A 20334-nucleotide genomic window follows, 5' to 3' on the forward strand; every position below is an offset into this window, starting at 1 on the left:
AATGGCCTGTTTCCACACTGTAAGGATTTGATTATTCCAATAGCTGCACAAGTGGGCTTTAACAGAAAATTACATTTTACAGTAAGTGACAAATATTTTCTCATTTTAAATTAAAATTAACAAGTTATAAATTTCTAACATTGAGCACATCAACCGCCATTTGTGCCATGAATTCATTTTATTCCGAATACTATATCCATTTGAGGAAACAGCCTTTAGTTTGCCTTTTTACCATTTTTGGAAAAAGATGGCTGCCATTGATCCTCAACTACTTTTCCTCTAAAGTCATTTCTCAGTCTGCTTCTGCCAGCTCTGCCCCCATTTTTTTGTAATTTCCCTTATTTAAGTTTAGCACAGTTGTTTCTGACCAATGTTTCTCACTGTCAAACTAAATAGCATGTGACACAATTTATAGTCACGGGTTCTGAGGGAATTCTTTACTCTGAGATCATTTATTAAACTTGTCACATTATGAGATTCCAAATAGGTTGACTGCTAGCTATTCCACAATATATTATGGGTGGCACTGTGGCTAGCACTGCTGCCTCACAGGACCAGCGTCCCAGGTTCAATTCCTGCCTTGGGCAACTGTCTGTGTGGAGTTTGCACGTTCTCCCCGTGTCTGTGGGTTTCCTCCTGGTGTTCTGGTTTCCTCCCACAGTCCAAAGGTGTGCAGGTCAGGTGGATTGGCCATGCTAAATTGCCCATAGTGTTAGATGCATTAGTCAGAGGGAAAATGGGTCTGGGTGGGTTTCTCTTTGGAGGGTCGATGAGGACTGGTTGGGCTGAAAGGCCTGTTGCCACACTCTAGGGAATCTAATCTAATCTATTGTTCTCAGAATAGACTCTGTGAGTTTTTCCTCGTTGTTACCTCTGCCAATTTGATTTTCCTAATTTATATGAAGATTGAAATCACTCTGATTAATGTACTCCCTTTATTATGTCTTGCATTATCACCTGATTTATTTTCAGTCCTACAGAATAGCTGCTGTTAGGGAGCCAATAGTTGCTCCCACAAGTGCCTTCCTCTGCTCGTTTGTACTTACCTCCACCTATATATATTCTACACCTTCAATCAAAGACAATTTATTGTTATCATACTTATTCCAACTTGTCCTAACAAAGCCACCCAACACGTGTTCCTTTCTCTTGTCCTTTTCAAATGCCACCTTCCCCGAAATATTTAATTCTCAGCTTTGAGCTCCTCATTACCATTTCTATATAACAGCTACAAGATCATAGAAATCAACCTCTCATTTGTGCCATTAATTCATTTATTTGAGAAAACAGTCATTAAGTTTGTCTTTTTGCCATTTATTTTTTTTTAATTTTGACCCTATTTGTTACTTTTGTTTGTATCTTCTGTCTCTTGCAATCCCACTCTGGGAACATTATCTAAATAGCTGCCTTGGAATTCTGCCACGTCTTTCTCTTTGTAATATTCTACCAAGACCTATCCTCCACCTGGTTATTTTAAAGCCTTCTCTAATACTCTAATTATTCAATTCAGACAGGTCACTAGTCCCAAAACAGTTTAAGTGAAACTCATCCAACCAGAAAAGTTCCATTCTACATCTGTACTGCTATTGCCTCATGAACTGAAACCCATTCCACCCCTGCCAAGCTTTTGAGCCAGACATTTAAAGCCTTGACTTTATTTACCCTATGACAGGATGTCCAAACCTCAGGCAGTAATCTGAAAATTATTAACTTGGAGGCACTGCTTTCGAATTTAGTTCCTAAGTGTTGAAATTCTTTCAGCAGAACCTCCTTTCTAGTCTTATCAATGTCATTGGTATCAATGCCTATAACAACCAGTGGATCCTTTGTCCACCTCAATCAAAGTTCTTCTCCAGTCATCAGGAAATTTCCTTAACCCTGACACTTGACAAGCAACAAGGCCTTTGGAACACATGCTCATCACTACATCAAAAGGGCTTAGACGCCAAATTATACAATTAGACTTTTCCTTACCACTACTACATTCCCGATTCCTTTACACTTTTGAATGGCACCCTGCATCATGGTGAACTGGTCAGTTTGCTCATCCTTCCTGCAATCTCCATCTCATCCATACAGCTTGTAGGAACCTGGTACCTGCTGGACAATTGTGAGGTGAAGACTCTTCACATGTGACTCCCTGCATTCCATATCTACCCCACTTGCAGTCAGCTGCCCTAACCCCACACTGGTCCATAACCACAGACCAAATTTGAATTTAAATTACCCAGAGGTGTGTAGGCTTTCTGAAGTAAAGGGTCTAGCTAACTATCCCCTTCTCTAATGTTGTGCAACGTCTGAAGCTCAAAATCCAGCTTCTCGACACGGATCTAAAGGTCTCAAGTTGCAAACATTTACTAGAAATGTGTTCATCCTAGATTGATTGGTGTTCAGCCCAGCACACATCACCCCTCCTGCCACAACTATCATATTTGATGGAATTGGTAAGTTACTGCTCTTCACACTTCACTGTAAATCTTTCTTTAAAAATAGGGGAGAACTTCAGTATGAAAAGATTCTGAATAATTTCCAAGAGCATTCCATTCTGATCACACATCTTGTATTTGTGTAACTTCCAGCCACAGCCCAGCTCATTTGATTTCCTGTGTGACAGCAGCAATGTGCACAGTAATTGGTGAGTATTTCTTCTGATATTCCGTTAGGCATTCATTTTTCAAATTAATGTTAAGAGTCAAAATATGCAATGGGTAGCATATTCTGATCAGTAAGTTCAAGAATTGTAGGATAGACAGGTAGGGGGCTGCAAGAACACAGCAAGCCAGCAGCCGGAGGTGGAGAAGTCGATGTTTCAGATGTAACCCGTCTTAAGGAGGCAAGCATTGAGAATCTTAAATGCGAGGATAGAACAGACAGATCAAATGCCTTGTTCCTGTACTTTTGCTTTTAATGCCATTTTCTATGCATTAATTTGAAAGTTAACATTAAAATGTAATTTTAAGATGGCGGGAAATAATGTTTTACAAGGAGTAAGTACTGTTTCTGTACTCTCATAGCTATGAAACTGATGAAAGAATTTACTCCAATAACAACAATTCTGGCTGAAGTCAATTGCCCAGCAGACTCAAAAGTCCCTTTCCCCTCCAAAGGTCCCCTTCTCCTCCAAAGGTGTCACTCCTCATGGCATTGCTCTACGCTAACAGTCACACTGTAGTTCCCTCCTCTGCCCCGACAGATACAGAGGGGCAGGGAACGTTAGCCAGAAGCAAAGCTACTTCAAATGCCCCTATAATCTGTAATACAGAAGGAAAAACATTTGGGATATGGACAGGAGGCATGAAATGATGAGGAGGAAACAAAGGGAACTCAGGATGTTAGCTCATTTCTTTGTTCTCTTTACTGAGCCAGTCAGAGAGTATTAAGCACTCGCCAGTTTCATGCTGTCCTATACTTTTGCACTTATCATTCCAACTTTATTTGGTATGGTAAAGGAGAACATTGGGTAACTAGTTGTATAGTCTCATTATGCTACACTGGTCACAACATTTGTGTGAAAAGAAATGCATGTGCAAGTGTGGAAGATTGAAAGTTTGCAGCACTGGATGTTGCAGTAACAGTTGCTCAATGATGTTATGTACAATTTACACAATCAATAATCATGGCAGTGATTTAAATGATGCTCTTTGATACAATACAGTGATTCACAGTTTTTGGAATAAATCTACAAGTTTCTGAAACTGTTGCACAAATGGATGAAAGAATATATGACATTTTGGGAAAGCCTACAGTCTGTAGGCTGCATTTATGGCATGCATATCAGCAAATCTAATCCCATCGCTGAGGGATTGGTTAATTGAGTTTATGCCACCCTCGCTAACCCCCATACATTTGCCACTATAGATAAGTGCCAAGATTGCCCAGTGATTGCACCAGTAAAAAATGAGGTCTGCAGATGCTGGAGATCACATGCTGAAAATGTGTTGCTGGTTAAAGCACAGCAGGTTAGGCAGCATCTAAGGAATTTGTGCTTTAACCAGCAACACATTTTCAGCAGTGATTGCACCAGTCCAGCCTCTTTAGATCACATGACATTATGTTGGCAGTTGATCTGTCTGCTTTATCTGACGGTCTGTGCATCCCATAGCCCTGAAGTTTATAGGCAACAGGAGCTGAGATGGATCTGGCAGCCATGTTGGTTCATTGTCCCTTCCCACGACAACACAGATTGGGGCATCTTAACAATGACACAGTTGGAAAAGGACAGGAACATAGGTGGATAGGCAATTTCCATGATTAAAAGTCCAATTACAGACAACGTGTCAATATAGGTTGACCCCACCCCATTTCTCCATTACGATCGAGGCACCAGCAACAAAGGGAGGTAACCTCCCAGTGATAATCCAGGGAGTAAGGATTTTTGAGGTAAAGCGAGTCACCACTAGGGATGTCAGAGCTAGCAACCCAACTTCCTCCAGCACGGAATCTCCTCTAACAATCGCCCACCACCCCCAACCCCATTGCCTTGAAGAGGAACAGGCTGCTGTACCTCTGGTCAGTAACCAAAGCTTCCCCAACTGCACACAGGGACAACTTGGAGGGGTCTTGTCATGAATTGCATCCCCTTTGTCCAACAATCAGGGTAACCTTAATTTTCCATCCAATATTTGAAACATCCTGGAGTTCACTTGTACTGATTAAAAGTTATATTTTAAAGGCAACATTTAATAAATAATGCCACTCCCTGGCTCTTCCCTCATAGCTCTACTAATTGTTAATCTTTGAATTTTTAATGAAAGTTGATATACAGAATGTCATATAGAGCAGACAGGACATAAGATAGAGAGAAGCTGTTCCTGTGCATACAAGGAGTGAGACGGCATCGATCTACAGTGCTGCGCAAACAATTTCAGAAAAATCTTTGTCACATAGTTTGTAGTTAGGGTATGAAATGCACTGTCTGGAAGTGTGGTGGAGGCAGGTTCAATTGCAGCATTCAAGGGGTGATTATTTGGATTGTGAAGCTGCGCAGGAATATGGCGAATGGGAAGGAAATTGGCATTAAGTAATAGAACTGGAGCAGGCACAATGGGCCAAGTCACTTCCTTCTGTGCTGTAACACTTCAGTGAGACTGTATCTCCACTGAGAATGGAGATGTTTCTTCTGCTTGACTAGAGTCAGTTACCTCAATGTGGGGAGCACTCCTGGGTCAAATACTCCCCAGAAGCTGCTTTAGCCTTCACCTCACTCAGGATCAGAGGATACATTATGGGCACTACTGCTGCATTTGCTTGGTGTTTGCCACTTTTCCATAACTCAGCCATTTTGTCTTCATTGTGCTAGATACCTCCATCTATGGTGATATCACAAAGGTTGATACAACTGGTGCTTCTGATAAAACAGCAAAACAGGACAAGCTGAGTGTAACAGGTGAGGAATCAACATAACTTAACATTTCCATGATTGGTATGCATCTGCAATGTATAGGGATACTTTGAAAGTGAATTCCCATTCACAGTTGTTTTATCAAGTTTTACTCATTCTGCAATTTGCATTCAAAATTGAGACCTTTATTGGAAAATTATGTTGGTCCTATCAGGAATTCTTTTGAACATAGTTTTAATGAGATGATGCATGGGCTCACAATCTGACCATTATCCCTTACCCACAGCACTATCATTTACATGGTGGCTCAGTGGTTAGCACTGTTGCCTTACAGCACCAGGGTTCCCTGGTTCGATTTCAGCCTCAGGCGACTGTCTGTGTGGAGTTTACATATTCTCTCCACATCTGCGTGGGTTTCCTTTGGGTGTTCAAGTTTCCTCCTGCAGTCCAAAGATGTGCAGGTCAGGTGAATTGGCCATGCTAAATTGCCTATGGCATTAGGTGCATTAGTCAAAGGGAAATGGGACTGGGTGGGTTATTCTTCAGAGGGTCTTTGTGGAATTGTTGGGCTGAAGGGTCTGTTTCCACACTGTAGGGGAATCTAATCTACATTGAGAGATAAGACTGACTCAGGCCTTCCAGTTGTATTACCACTACAATAAACCACTTTGTTGCCAGGCTAACATTTCTGTTGTTGTGGTTCTGTTCGCCGAGCTGGAAGTTTTTGCTGCAAACGTTTCGTCCCCTGGCTAGGAGACATCATCAGTGCAGTGGGAGCCTCCTGTGAAGCGCTGCTTTGATGTTTCTTCCGGTATTTATAGTGGTTTGTTCTTGCCGCTTCGGGTGTCAGTTTCAGCTGTCCGTTGTAGTGGTTTGTATATGGGGTCCAGGTCGATGTGTCTGTTGATGGAGTTTGTGGTTGAATACCATGCTTCTAGGAATTTCCTGCCTGTTCTCTGTCTGGCTTGCCCTATGATAGTAGTGTTTTCCCAGTCGAATTCATGTTGCTGGTTGTCTGAGTGTATGGCTACTAGGGATAGCTGGTCGTGTCGTTTTGTGGCTAGCTGATGTTCATGGATGCGGATTGTTAGCTGTCTTCCTGTTTGTCCTATATAGTGTTTTGTGCAGTCCCTGCATGGTATCTTGTAAACTACGTTAGTTTGGCTCGTGCTGGGTATTGGGTCCTTTGTCCTAGTAAGTTGTTGTCTGAGCGTGGATGTTGGCTTGTGTGCCGTTATGAGTGCTAAGGGTCGCAGTAGTCTGGCTGTCAGTTCTGAGACGCTCCTGACGTATGGTAGTGTGGCTAGTCCTTTTGGTTGTGGCATGTCCTCGTTCCGTGGTCTATCTCTTAGGCATCTGGTGATAAAGTTGCGTGGGTATCCGTTTTTGGCGAATACCTTGTATAGGTGTTCCTCTTCCTCTTTTCGCAGTTCTGGTGTACTGCAGTGTGTTGTGGCTCTTTTGAATAGTGTCCTGATGCAGCTTCGTTTGTGTGTGTTGGGGTGGTTACTTTCATAGTTTAGGACTTGGTCTGTGTGTGTTGGTTTCCTGTGTACCCTTGTGGTGAATTCTCCGTTAGGTGTTCTCTCTACTAACACGTCTAGGAACGGGAGTTGGCTATCCTTTTCCTCTTCTATCGTGAATCGGATTCCTGTGAGTGTGGCGTTGATGATCCGGTGTGTTTTTTGTATTTCTGTGTTTTTTGATGATTACAAAGGTGTCATCTACATATCTGATCCAGAGTTTGGGTTGGATTTGTGGTAGGGCTGTATGTTCTAACCTTTGCATAACTGCCTCTGCTATGAGTCCCGAGATTGGTGACCCCATGGGTGTTCCGTTGATTTGTTCGTATATCTGATTGTTGAATGTAAAGTGTGTGGTGGGGCATAGGTCCAGTAGTTTCAGTATGCCGTCCTTGTTGATAGGTTCGGCCTCCTGTGTTCTGTTATGTATGTCCAGTAGGTTGGCTATAGTTTCTCTGGCTAGGGTTTTGTCAATTGAAGTGAACAGTGCCGTCACGTCGAATGAGATCATGGTTTCTTCTTTGTCTATGTGTGTATTCCTGATGATGTCCAAGAATTCCTGTGTTGATTGTATGAAGTGTTTGGATCCGCTGACCAGGTGTTTCAGTTTTTGTTGTAGTTCTTTGGCCAGTTTGTATGCTGGTATCCCTGGTAGTGATACTATGGGTCTCAGTGGGATGTCTGGTTTGTGTACTTTGGGTAGTCCATAGAATCTGGGGGTGTTGTTGCTTTCAGGTTTCATTCTTTGTAGGTCCGCTTTGGTTATCTGTCCGTTTTTTTGTAGATTCCTTAGTGTGTTGTTTATTCTATTGGTGAGTTGTGGTGTGGGGTCGGAATCCTTCATTTGGTAGGTGTTGGTGTCTGCAAGTAGTTGTTGTGCTTTATTGATGTAGTCTGATTTATCTAGGATGACCGTCATTCTGCCTTATCTGCCGGTAGTATGATTATGTTCTTGTCATTTTTCAGTGCTTTCAGTGCTTCCCTCTCCTTGGTGTTGACGTTATGTGTTTGTCGTTTTCTTATCATCATAGGTACGACCGTTTGTCTCACTGTTTGTTGTGTCTCTTCTGTCAGTCCATTGTTCCTGAGTGTGCATTCTAGAGCTGCTAGGAAGTCTGCTGTGTTGGCATCCCTGTGGTTGTATTTAAGTCCCTTGGCAAGTATAGTTCTTTCCATGTCTGTGAGCTGTCTGTGGGAGAGGTTTTTAACCCAGGTGTGTGTTGTAGTGTCCTCCTTTTTGTGTGTTAGTTTGGCCATTTTTTCTTTTAGTGCCGTTTTTTTGCGCAGTACACCAGAACTGCGAAAAGAGGAAGAGGAACACCTATACAAGGTATTCGCCAAAAACGGATACCCACGCAACTTTATCACTAGATGCCTAAGAGATAGACCGAGGTACGAGGACATGCCACAACCAAAAGGACTAGCCACACTACCATACGTCAGGAGTGTCTCAGAACTGACAGCCACTCTACTGCGACCCTTAGCACTCATAACGGCACACAAGCCAACATCCACGCTCAGACAACAACTTACTAGAACAAAGGACCCAATACCCAGCACGAGCCAAACTAACATAGTTTACAAGATACCATGCAGGGACTGCACAAAACACTATATAGGACAAACAGGAAGACAGCTAACAATCCTCATCCATGAACATCAGCTAGCCACAAAACGACACGACCAGCTATCCCTAGTAGCCATACACTCAGACAACCAGCAACATGAATTCGACTGGGAAAACACTACTATCATAGGGCAAGCCAGACAGAGAACAGCCAGGGAATTCCTAGAAGCATGGCATTCATCCACAAACTCCATCAACAGACACATCGACCTGGACCCCATATACAAACCACTACAACGGACAGCTGAAACTGACACCCGGAAGCGGCAAGAACAAACCACTATAATTACCGGAAGAAACATCAAAGCAGCGCTTCACAGGAGGCTCCCACAGCACTAATGATGCCTCCTAGCCAGGGGACGAAACGTTTGCAGCAAAAACTTCCAGCTCGGCGAACAAAACCACAACAACCGACATCCGAGCTACAAATCTTCACTCAGACTTTAACATTTCTGTCCTGGGCCGGCCATAGCATTCCAATGAAATGCAACACAAACAACGTTTTACGTTTTTGCATGTGTTTAATGTGTGGCCTTTCACCTCCTCCTTCCTCACTGTCAAAAGGTGAAGCAGTGTTTTACTTACACTTCCTTTTGTCTAATATACTGCAATTGCTACTCATAATGTGGTCTCCTTTACATTGGCAAGATCAAAAACAGACTGGATGAGTCCTTTGTGGAATGCATCAACTCTGTCCAGAGGATTGTGGGCCTGTCACTCATCCAACGAAAAGCCAGAGGAACAATCTGCTCATTTTTTTCTCACTATTTCCAGCCCTTTCAATTCTGAAGAAGAGTTACTGTCGCCAAAACATTAATTCTGCTTTCTCTTCAGAAAGGCGGGCGGCACGGTGGCACAGTGGTTAGCACTGCTGCCTCACAGCGCCTGAGACCTGGGTTCAATTCCCGACTCAGGCGACTGACTGTGGGGAGTTTGCACGTTCGCCCCGTGTCTGCGTGGGTTTCCTCCGGGTGCTCCGGTTTCCTCCCACAGTCCAAAGATGTGCGGGTCAGGTGAATTGGCCGTGCTAAATTGCCCGTAGTGTTAGGTAAAGGGTAAATGTAGGGGTATGGGTGGGTTGCACTTCGATGGGTCGGTGTAGACTTGTTGGGCCGAAGGGCCTGTTTCCACACTGTAAGTAATCTAATCTAATCTAAAAAAATTGGTACCAGACCTGCTGAGTTTCTCCAGCACTTTCTGTGTCTGTATTGAGAGACAAGTCAGATAACCATAGACACCTGGGCTTGGCATTGGGTACTCTAACCTTTCAAATCCTGACCAAATCCTTAAAGGTGGTGGCAAACAACATAGTCTGTGCTTTATTAGCTGTTTATCTTAAAATACTGTACTCTAATGTAATCTCCAGGATCCCAAACTCCCTGTTCCCCAAAAACTAGTCCTTAATATGTTCATTGTTGATGAGGAATAAATGTGTCCTTTGTAGTAAGAAGATAACCGGTAGTCAGATATGATTTGGACAGAGGTTGGATTGGGACTTGGCTACATTTTTATGCCTTCACATCTCCACCAGAGTCAGACACAAAAGAATGCGTGGTGAATGACTGAGAGCTGTCTGAACCTTCAATCACATTAAGGGGAGGGTAATATCATTGGACATGTAATCAAGAACTAGCTGTTTGGATACAGAACTGGCTCAAAGGTAGAAGACAGAGGGTGGAGATGGAGGGATGTTTTTCAGACTGGAGGCCTGTGACCAGTGGAGTGCTACATGGATACGGTGCTGGGTCCTTTACTTATTGTTATTTACATAAATGATTTGGATGCGAGCATAAGAGGTACAGTTAGTAAGTTTGCAGATGACACCAAAATTGGAGGTGTAGTGGACAGTGAAGAGGGTTACCTCAGATTACAACAGGATCTGGACCAGGTGGGCCAATGAGCTGAGAAGTGGCAGATGGAGTTTAATTCAGATAACTGCGAGGTGCTGCATTTTGGGAAAGCGAATCTCAGCAGGACTTATACACCTAATGGTAAGGTCCTAGGGAGTGTTGCTGAACAAAGAGACCTTGTAGTGCAGTTCATAGTTCCTTGAAATTGGAGTCGCAGGTAGATAGGATAGTGAAGAAGGCGTTTGGTATGCATTCCTCTATTAGTCAGAGTATTAGATTAGATTCCCTACAGTGTGGAAACAGGCTCTGCGGCCCAACCAGTCCACATCGACCCTCTGAAAAGTAACCCACCAGACCCATTTCCCTCTGACTAATGCACCTAACACTATGGGAAATTTAACATGGCCAATTCATCTGATCTGCACATCTTTGTGACTGTGGGAGGAAACCGGAGCACCCGGTGGAAACCCACACAGACACAGGGAGAATGTGTAAACTCCACACAGACAGTTGCCCAAGACTGGAATCGAACCTGGGACGCTGGTGTGGTGAGGCAGCTGTGCTAACCATTGAGCCACTGTGTCACCCCAAAGTACAGGAGTTGGGAGGTCATATTGCGGCTGTTCAGGACATTAGTTAGGCCACTGTTGGAATATTGTGTGCAATTCTGGTCTCCTTCTTCCGAACAGAAAGATGTGAAACTTGAAAGGGTTCAGAAAAGATTTACAAGGATGTTGCCAGGGTTGGAGGATCTGAGCTACAGGGAGAGGCTGAATAGGCTGGGGCTGTTTTCCCTGGAGCGTCAGAGGCTGAGGGGTGACCTTATCGAGGTTTACAAAATTATGAGGGGCATGGAAAGGATAAATAGGCAAAGTATTTTCCCTGGGGTCGGGGAGTGCAGAACTAGAGGGTATAGGTTTAGGGTGAGAGGGGAAAGATATAACAGAGACCTAAGGGTCAACGTTTTCATGTGCAGGGTGGTACATGTATGGAATGAGCTGCCAGAAGATGTGGTGGAGGCTAGTACAATTGCAACATTTAAGAGGCATTTGGATGGGTATATGAATAAGAAAGTTTTGGAGGGATATTGGCTGGGTGCAGGCAGGTGGGACTAGATTGGGTTGGGATATCTGGTTGGCATGGATGGGTTGGACCAAAGTGTCTGTTTCCATGTTGTACATCTCTATGACTCTCTGACATCCATGAACAAATTTATAAGAAGCCAGAGAACTGGACGAAAAGAGTACAATTTCCAATCATTTATTTGGGATGGTGGGGTCAGTTTTAATTGTCACGTTGAAAGCATGTGTTTTCTGAAGATTGAAGAAAACTTAAAGTGCAGGCTTAGCTGCCCGAATGGAAAGGCTGGGACACGGGCTGTTCCAAAATAGTTTCATGAAACAATTGGCTGTTAAAGTGATACCCGAGTTTTGGTTACTGTTTTGACAATGATTCAAATTTAGCCAATGACTTCAAATTATGCCCAGGATACTAAAACTCAATTGAGTTTGAAGTTATTGTTTTAATGACATTGGACCAATGAGAAGGAATGATGTTGGGGGTATAAAAAACACAGGCCTTTTGAAAATTGAGCAACTGCCACGAACAGCAGAGCAACTACTACAGAGCCGGAGACCTAACTGCCCATCTAAAATCTTGCTCTCAAAGAAATTAGGAGACACACTATATCAAAAGGAACCTTTTCTTGTAACTCATACTCACAGCAAACAGAAAGTGGAACACCTAGGGAGATCAGCAGATGGAAGACTGAAGACATCAGAGAACCCAGAGACTCTGTGGACATGAAATTAAGTTAATGTAACATCTAATAGTTGTCTTATTGGAACAGAATGTTAATAGGTTGTGTTCAGTTAGGCGAAAAAATGTTCAGATTTTTAATAGTGCTGTTTATTTCAGGACTGCAAGGTGGTTCAGTGGTTAGCACTGCAACCTCACAGAGCCAGAAACTGTTCAATGTTCAATTCCACTCTGTCTGTGTGGAGTTCACACATTTCCTGTGTATCTGTATGGGATTCCTCTGGGTAGTCCAGTTTCCTTCATAGAGTCATAGAGTCATAGAGACGTACAGCATGGAAACAGACCCTTCAGTCCAACCTGTTTATGCCGACCAGATATCCCAACCCAATCTTGTCACACCTGCCAGCACCCGACCATATCCCTCCAAACCCTTCCTATTCATATACCCATCTAGATGCCTCTTAAATGTTGCAATTGGACCACCTCCACCACATCCTCTGGCATCTCATTCCATACACGTACCACCCTCTGCATGAAAAAGTTGCCCCTTAGGTGTCTTTTATATCTTTGCTCTCACACCCTAAACCTATGACCTTTAGTTCTACACTCCCCGACCCCAGGGAAAATACTTTGCCTATTTAGATTAGATTATTTACAGTGTGGAAACAGGCCCTTCGGCCCAACAAGTCCACACCGACCCGCCGAAGCGCAACCCACCCATACTCCTACATTTACTCCCTACCTAACACTAAGGGCAATTTAGCATGGCCAATTCACCTGACCCGCACATCTTTGGACTGTGGGAGGAAACCGGAGCACCCGGAGGAAACCCACGCAGACACGGGGAGAACGTGCAAACTCCACACAGTCAGTCGCCTGAGTCGGGAATTGAACCCGGGTCTCAGGCGCTGTGAGACAGCAGCGCTAACCACTGTGCCATGGTGCTGCCTTATCCATGCCCCTCATAATTTTGTAAACCTCCATAAGGTCACCCCTCAGTCTCCGACGCTCCAATGAAAGCAGCCCCAGCCTGTTCAGTCTCTCCCTGTAGCTCAAATCTTCCAACCCTGGCAACCTTCCACAGTCCAAAGACGTGCAGATTAGGGTGGATTGACCATGCTAAATTGACAATAGTGTTAAGTGCATTAGTCAGAGAGAAATGGGTCTGGGTGGGTTAGTTTTCAGAGGGTCGGTGTGCACTTGTTGGGCCAAATGGCCTGTTTCCATACTGTAGGGAATCTAATCTTCCATTCGGAAAATAAGTTATCTTTCTTTACATATTGGAAATTAGGAGGTATCTTTCACTCCCTCACACTGTTAACAGATTACGAGGTGAGGCAAATTTTTCTGGACGTTTAGTTTTAATTAACAGAGACGTAAGTTTTCTGTGTCTGATGGTTACAGCACACAACACACAGGTTTATGCCAAGTGCAGTGCATTGGATTTTTGGTTGAATTTCTTTTTCAGGTGTTGCTGCCTCTCATAAGATGATGAGCATGGATTTGAACAGAGTGAACAAGTACAAGACTTTGATCGATAAAGTTGCCTGTGCCAACCAGATCGATCCAGCCATAATTGGTGCTCTCATCTCCCGGGAATCCCGTGGTGGCAATGTCTTAATAAATGGATGGGGAGACAACGGAAATGCTTTTGGTCTCATGCAGGTAGGCAGCAAGTCACTTTACAAAACCCTGTAAAGCAGATCTACATAAATACACAGATATTAGGAACAGAGTTAGGCTATTCAGCCTTTCTAGAAGAGTCTGGGCATTCAGATGGACCATGGTTGATCGGATTGTGACCTCCGACTCCATATTCCTCCTTCAATAACCAGTGACTCCCTGATCATGTAATCCATTATAAACCCAGCTATGAGTGCACACAGCAGGTCAGAAAGCATCTGAGGAGCAGGAATGTCAATACTTCATCAGGAATCCTTCAGCTGGCTTCCAGCATCTGCAGTCTTTATTGTTTCCTCCTCAAACCCAGCTACGAGCTAGGTTCGATGGTAGATTTTCTGTTTCTGCTAAACCATGGAGGGGGAAAATTGGTGTGAAAGCAGTGATTGGGTATGACAATGATGCAGTGCCCTTCCACACACCAAAGACAAAACGTGCAAGTTGTTCCTTGATTCTGGGGCATTCATGAGGCTAAGGTATGGAGTTACACAGAGGAAAGTGTTTCATTGATGTGAAAAGAGTAAGGAATAGTTTATTTCTTTTCAAAATGGATATTCTAGAGGAATGAGTAGATCATTAAATACCATGTCCTAATTACAATTATACAAGGCATCAGCCCACAGATCAGGATCATTCTTGGGTTGAAGTCATTTGAAAATATAAGCATAGATTCATATATTGAATTTTGCATATTACAATCCAGCTAGCTGTACCCTCATATTGGAAACGCAGAGGCATTTAAATATACAACGTGCAAAAGTGCTTTTAAGTTGCAAGATATCAGAAGAACTAAGCAGGATTCCTTCTTGATTTTCTCATTTTCTCTTAATTCACTTCATAGGTCGTGACTCATTTTAGTTTCACCCTGTGAGGTGAGCAGAGGCATGTTGGTAAAATGTTGAAAAAGATCCTTCGTGCATTGTTACCAGCAGGCGGGTAGGTTTGGAGTTACTGTTTTCAATGGCATTTTACTTCTAGTCATTCATTCCTGGTGTCAGCACTGAAGAAGGAATGATGAAAAGGTGCATTCCTCGGACTGTGGTTGCACCCACAATACTATTAGCAAGGGAGAGCCAAGATTTTCACACTGCAACTGTTAAGGAATGGTAATATAATTCTAAGTCAGAAAGATCTGTGACTTTGAAGGGGAACATGCTGGTGCTTGTATCACTTGTATCTGCCCTTGTCTTTCTAGATTGTAAAGATATATTGTTGAAGAAGACTTACTGAGTTATTGATATGTGTCATCAATGGCACACGAATAGTGAAGGAAGTATATTTTAAGATGATGTTAGAGATAAATATTAATGGATTCTTTTTTGCAGACAAACTAGACCAAGCACCCTTTTAGAAATGGTCCCATGTCTCTTTTGGGAAACATCATGAAACTCTTGAGAGAGAGAAATTGCTCTTTTGGGAGAGTTGAAGGTAACATTGATAGGAATAAAAGGGAAATAAACGCATTGAATTTGTCAAGTAGAGTGGAGCTGTTAAAGGAAGTCAGGAGGCGAGCTAGAGAAGAAGCGTTGTTGAGTGTGTGGAACCTTCACAGGATAAAGAACAGCAGAGGTCCTTTGCAGGTCTGGGACAGTATGACCCTGATCTGGGGTAGGGCTGATTGCAGGGAGAGTAGGTGACAACCTTGTCTGAGAATTTGGAACAGAGGATCCGAAAAAATGTTGTCAAGGTGTCAGGACATTTAAATCTTTGCTATTTAAATTTTTGAAAAAGGAAACTCCATAGCATTAAAAAGAACAATGCTTGCCATTTCATTCTGCCTGTTGACATAAGCCTGGGGATTATCATTGCAGGATTAAAGCTGCATTTTATAACCTATCATTATCTCAGTGGGATCTTTGTCAGTTCAGAGTTTGATTGACAGCTCCAAGGCTTGTTAATTCTCCAAAGTGGGACTATGAGTACAGATGCATTTTCTTACAAGGATTTAAAGATTATTGCAATAAATTAATTTTTTTAATCAATCAAAGCACTCTTTCAAATGTTGTGGATTCATCAGTTTGAATTTTAGAATTTAATTTAATTCCATCTCAGATCCTGAGATGTAACCACTTCGCCTCTGTTTTGGAGCCAGGGAGGTAGTGACACCAGTTTAAAAAACTGATCAACACACAGCAAAATCATAAACCATCAGGCAAAGGTCAGTCCTTCAGTGACAGCCTGCATGACAGAAATATCAACGACATGAGTAAGCCATTCAATCTAGTCAGTTTTCCACATTCAATGAGATTGTGACAGATCTATATCTCAGCATTATCTCTGTATCACTTACATAACAGAATTCCATCAATCCAGTCTTGAAAGTTCCAATTGTCCTGCAACATTTAGGGAAGGCCTTGCCCTTCAGCATTGTTACTGCACTTCTGAGGCAGAAACAAATAATTTTCTGGGCCTTGTCGTGACACATGATGGAATCTCAATTCAATAACAAATCTGGAATTAAGGTGCTAATGATGGACATGAAACTGTTGTTTTTTTTCTCTTCAATCATTCACAGGATGAGGGCATTGACAGCTACTTATTGCCCAGAGACAGTTGAGAACTAAACACCTTGCTGTGGGTCTGTAGTCACATGTAGGCCATTCCAAACTTCCAGCTCAGCACTGTCCCCATGACTTGTCCTACCTGCCTATCTTCCTTTCCACCTATTCACTCCCCCCTCCCCCCCCACACCTCGACCTATCACCCTCATCCCCTCCCCCACTCACTATTGTACTCTATGCTACTTTCTCCCCACACCCACACGCCTATCATTTATCTCTCAGCAACTCCCAGGTAAGGATGATAGTTTCCTTCCTTAAAGGAAACTAGTGAACCAGATGAGGTTTTCCAACAATCAATTCACAGTTATCATTCGACTTTTAATTCCAGATTTTTTTATAAATTGAATTCAAATTCCACCATCTGCTATGGTAGGATTTAAATCCTGGTCCCCAGAACATTGAGTCACTGGATGAGCAGTCCAGTGATAATATCATAGACCATCACCTCCTGATGTTGTTGAATGTCAATAAGAAAAACCCATCTGATTCACAAGTGTCCTTTCGGGTAGGAAAATGTATGTCTAACTTACAAGTAACTCCAGATCTGAGCAATGACTCTCAACTGCCCTTGGAAGTGGCCTGGTGCAGACTCTCTGTTTAAAAAACAACAAATATTGACCAAGCCAGTCACACCCTCATCTCATGCAAGAATACAAAGAAATCCAGAATACAACATTGAAATCATCCTGATATTTATGTTTGAACGTATTCTCATTGCTCTAAGATCTCTGTGCATGGAAAAGAAATGTAATGTTTATTTCAGGTTGACAGAAGGTGGCACAGAATAGTTGGAGAGTGGGACAGCGTGGAGCACCTACAACAGGCTACTGAGATACTGATGGCATGATTAAATCAATAGCAGCAAAGTTTCCAACTTGGACCAAAGAACAGCAGCTCAAAGGTTTGAGAACTTCTCATTTACATAAAGTCCGATAGCAAGGAATTTATCAACTCCCTCCTATATTTTCAATGGTCTAGCCTTTACATACCCCTGGGGTAGAGAACTCCAGACATTCACACTCTCTGGTGGAAAGGAATTCCTTCGCTTCTCAGTTTTAATGCGTGTTCTGTTGTTCTGTAACTATGTCACCTAGTTTGTGATTCACTAACTAACAGAAACATCTTCATGACATCCAGCCTATCAGGGCTCCTCCTAATTTGCAATCTGTCTATAAAATTACTCATTATTCTTCTAAATACTAATGAACAGAGGCTTGGCTGTTCTTGTAATATCAATTATTCATACCAAGAATCAACTAATTGAGACGCTGTTGCACTATCGCCTTTGTTAGTCTATCCTTGCGTAAAAACGGGTGACCAAAACCTGAACACAGTAGTACAGGTGTGGCCAGAACAAACAGCCTGTATTGTTGTAGTAAAACTTACCATTAAACTCCAACCACCAAGAAACAAAGGTCAAAATTCCATTTGCCTTCTTAACTACTTGTTGAATCTGCACACAACTATTTGTATTTCATGTAAAAAATGAGGTCTGCAGATGCTGGAGATCACAGCTGAAAATGTGTTGCTGGTTAAAGCACAGCAGGTTAGGCAGCATCCAGGAACAGGAAATTCGACGTTTCGAGCATAAGCCCTTCATCAGGAATGAGGAGAGTTTGCCAAGCAGGCTAAGATAAAAGGTAGGGAGGAGGGACTTTGGGAGGGCGATGGAGGTGGGATAGGTGGAAGGAGGTCAAGGTGAGGGTGATAGGCCGGAGTGGATGTGGGCGGAGAGGTCAGGAAGGAGATTGCAGGTTAGGAGGGCGGTGCTGAGTTGAGGACCGACTGAGACAAGGTGGGGGAGGGGAAGTGAGGAAACTGGAGAAATCTGAATTCATTCCTTGTGGTTGGAGGGTTCCCAGGCGGAAGATGAGGCGCTCCTCCTCCAGCCGTCGTGTTGTTATGTTCTGCCAGTGGAGGAGTCCAAGGACCTGCATGTCCTCGTGTGGAGTGGGAGGGAGAGTTAAAGTGTTGAGCCACGGGGTGGTTGGGTTGGTTGGTCCGGGCGGCCCAGAGGTGTTCTCTGAAGCATTCCGCAAGTAAGCGGCCTGTCTCCCCAATATAGAGGAGGCCACATCGGTGCAGCGGATGCAATAGATGATGTGTGTGGAGGTACAGGTGAACTTGTGGCGGATATGGAAGGATCCCTTGGTGCCTTGGAGGGAAGTGAGTGTGGAGGTGTGGGCGCAAGTTTTACATTTCCTGCGGTTGCAGGGGAAGGTGCCAGGAGTGGAGGTTGGGTTGGTGGGGGGTGTGGACCTGACGAGGGAGTCACGAAGGGAGTGGTCCTTGCGGAACGCTGATAGGGGAGGGGAGGGAAATATATCCTTGGTGGTGGGGTCCGTTTGGAGGTGGCGGAAATTACGGCGGATGATACGTTGTATGCGAGGTTGGTGGGGTGGTAGGTGAGAACCAGTGGGGTTCTGTCTTGGTGGGCGGTTGGAGGAAGCGGGCTCAAGGCGGAGGAGCGGGAAGTGGAGGAGATGCGGTGGAGGGGCATCATCGATCACGTCTGGGGGGAATCTGCGGTCCTTGAAGAAGGAGGCCATTGGAACTGGTCCTCCTGGGAGCAGATGCGGTGGAGATGAAGGAATTGGGAATATGGGATGGAGTTTTTAACAGGGGGCAGGTGGGAGGAGGTGTAGTCCAGGTAGCTGTGGGAGTCAGTCGGGGTTATTGTAGATGTCTGTGTTGAGTCGGTCGCCCGAGATAGAGATGGAAAGGTCTGGGAAGGGGAGGGAGGAGTCTGAGAACGACCAGGTGAATTTGAGGTTGGGATGGAAGGTGTTAGTAAAGTTGATGAACTGTTCAACCAACCTCCTCGTGGGAGCACGAGGCAAGCGCCGATACAGTCATCGATGTAGCGGAGGAAAAGGTGGTGATGGTGCCAGTGTAGTTGCGGAAGATGGACTGGTCCACATATCCTACAAAGAGCAGGCATAGCTGGGGCCCATGCGGGTGCCCATGGCAACTCCTTTTTGGAGGAAGTGGGAGGATTGAAAAAGAGAAGTTATTCAGGGTGAGGACCAGTTCAGTCAGTCGAAGGAGGGTGTCAGTGGAAGGGTACTGGTTGGTGGCGGCGGGAAAGGAAGAAGCGGAGGGCTTTGAGTCCTTCGTGATGGGGGATGGAGGTGTACAGGGACTGGATGTCCATCGTGAAAATAAGGCGTTGGGGACCGGGGAACGCGAAATCCTGGAGGAGGTGGAGGGCGTGGTGGTGTCCCGAACGTAGGTGGGGAGTTCTTGGACTAAAGGGGACAGGACCGTGTCGAGGTATTAGGAGATGAGTTCGGTGGGGCAGGAGCAGGCTGAGACAATGGGTCGGCCGGGGCAGGCAGGTATGTGGATTTTGGGCAGGAGGTAGAAACGGGCGGTGCGGGTTGTGGGACTATGAGGTTGGAGCGGTGGATGGGAGATCCCGGAGGTGATGAGGTTATGGAGGTCTGGGAGATGATGGTTTGGTGGTGGGAGGTGGGGCCGTGGTCAAGGGGGCGATACGAGGAGGCGTCCGCGAGCTGGCGTTTGCCTCAGCGGTATAAAGGTCGGTGCGCCAAACTACTACCGCGCCTCCACCTTGTCTGCTGGTTGGATAGTGAGATTGGGATTGGAGCGGAGGGAGTGGAGGCTGCACGTCTGAGGGTGAGAGGTTGGAGTGGGTGAGGGTTGGACAGGTTGAGTCGGTTAATGTCACGGCGGCAGTTGGCTATAAAGAGGTCGAGGGCGGGTAAGAGGCCAGCACGGGGTGTCCAGGTGGATGGGGTGTGTTGGAGGCGGGAGAAGGGGTCGTCAGGGGGTGGGGGGGAGTCTTGGTTGTGAAAGTAGGCACGGAGGCGAAGGCAGCAGAAGAATTGATCAATATCGCGCCACGTGTTGAACTCATTGATCCGAGGGCGTAGGGGAATGAAGGTGAGGCCCCTGCTGAGGACTGATCTTTCATCCTCAGAGAGGGGTAGGTCTGGAGGGATGGTGAAGATCCGGCATGGCTGGGAGCTAG

At 44.5% G+C, this 20334-nt stretch overlaps 1 pseudogene; it reads left to right on the forward strand.

Moving 5' to 3' along the window:
• The first annotated feature begins 2571 nt into the window (after window positions 1-2571).
• Window positions 2572-17276, forward strand: LOC132820287 (lysozyme g-like; annotated as a pseudogene).
• The last annotated feature ends 3058 nt before the right edge of the window (window positions 17277-20334 follow it).

This window comes from Hemiscyllium ocellatum, chromosome 11, assembly GCF_020745735.1.
Source record: "Hemiscyllium ocellatum isolate sHemOce1 chromosome 11, sHemOce1.pat.X.cur, whole genome shotgun sequence".
Taxonomy (NCBI): domain Eukaryota; kingdom Metazoa; phylum Chordata; class Chondrichthyes; order Orectolobiformes; family Hemiscylliidae; genus Hemiscyllium; species Hemiscyllium ocellatum.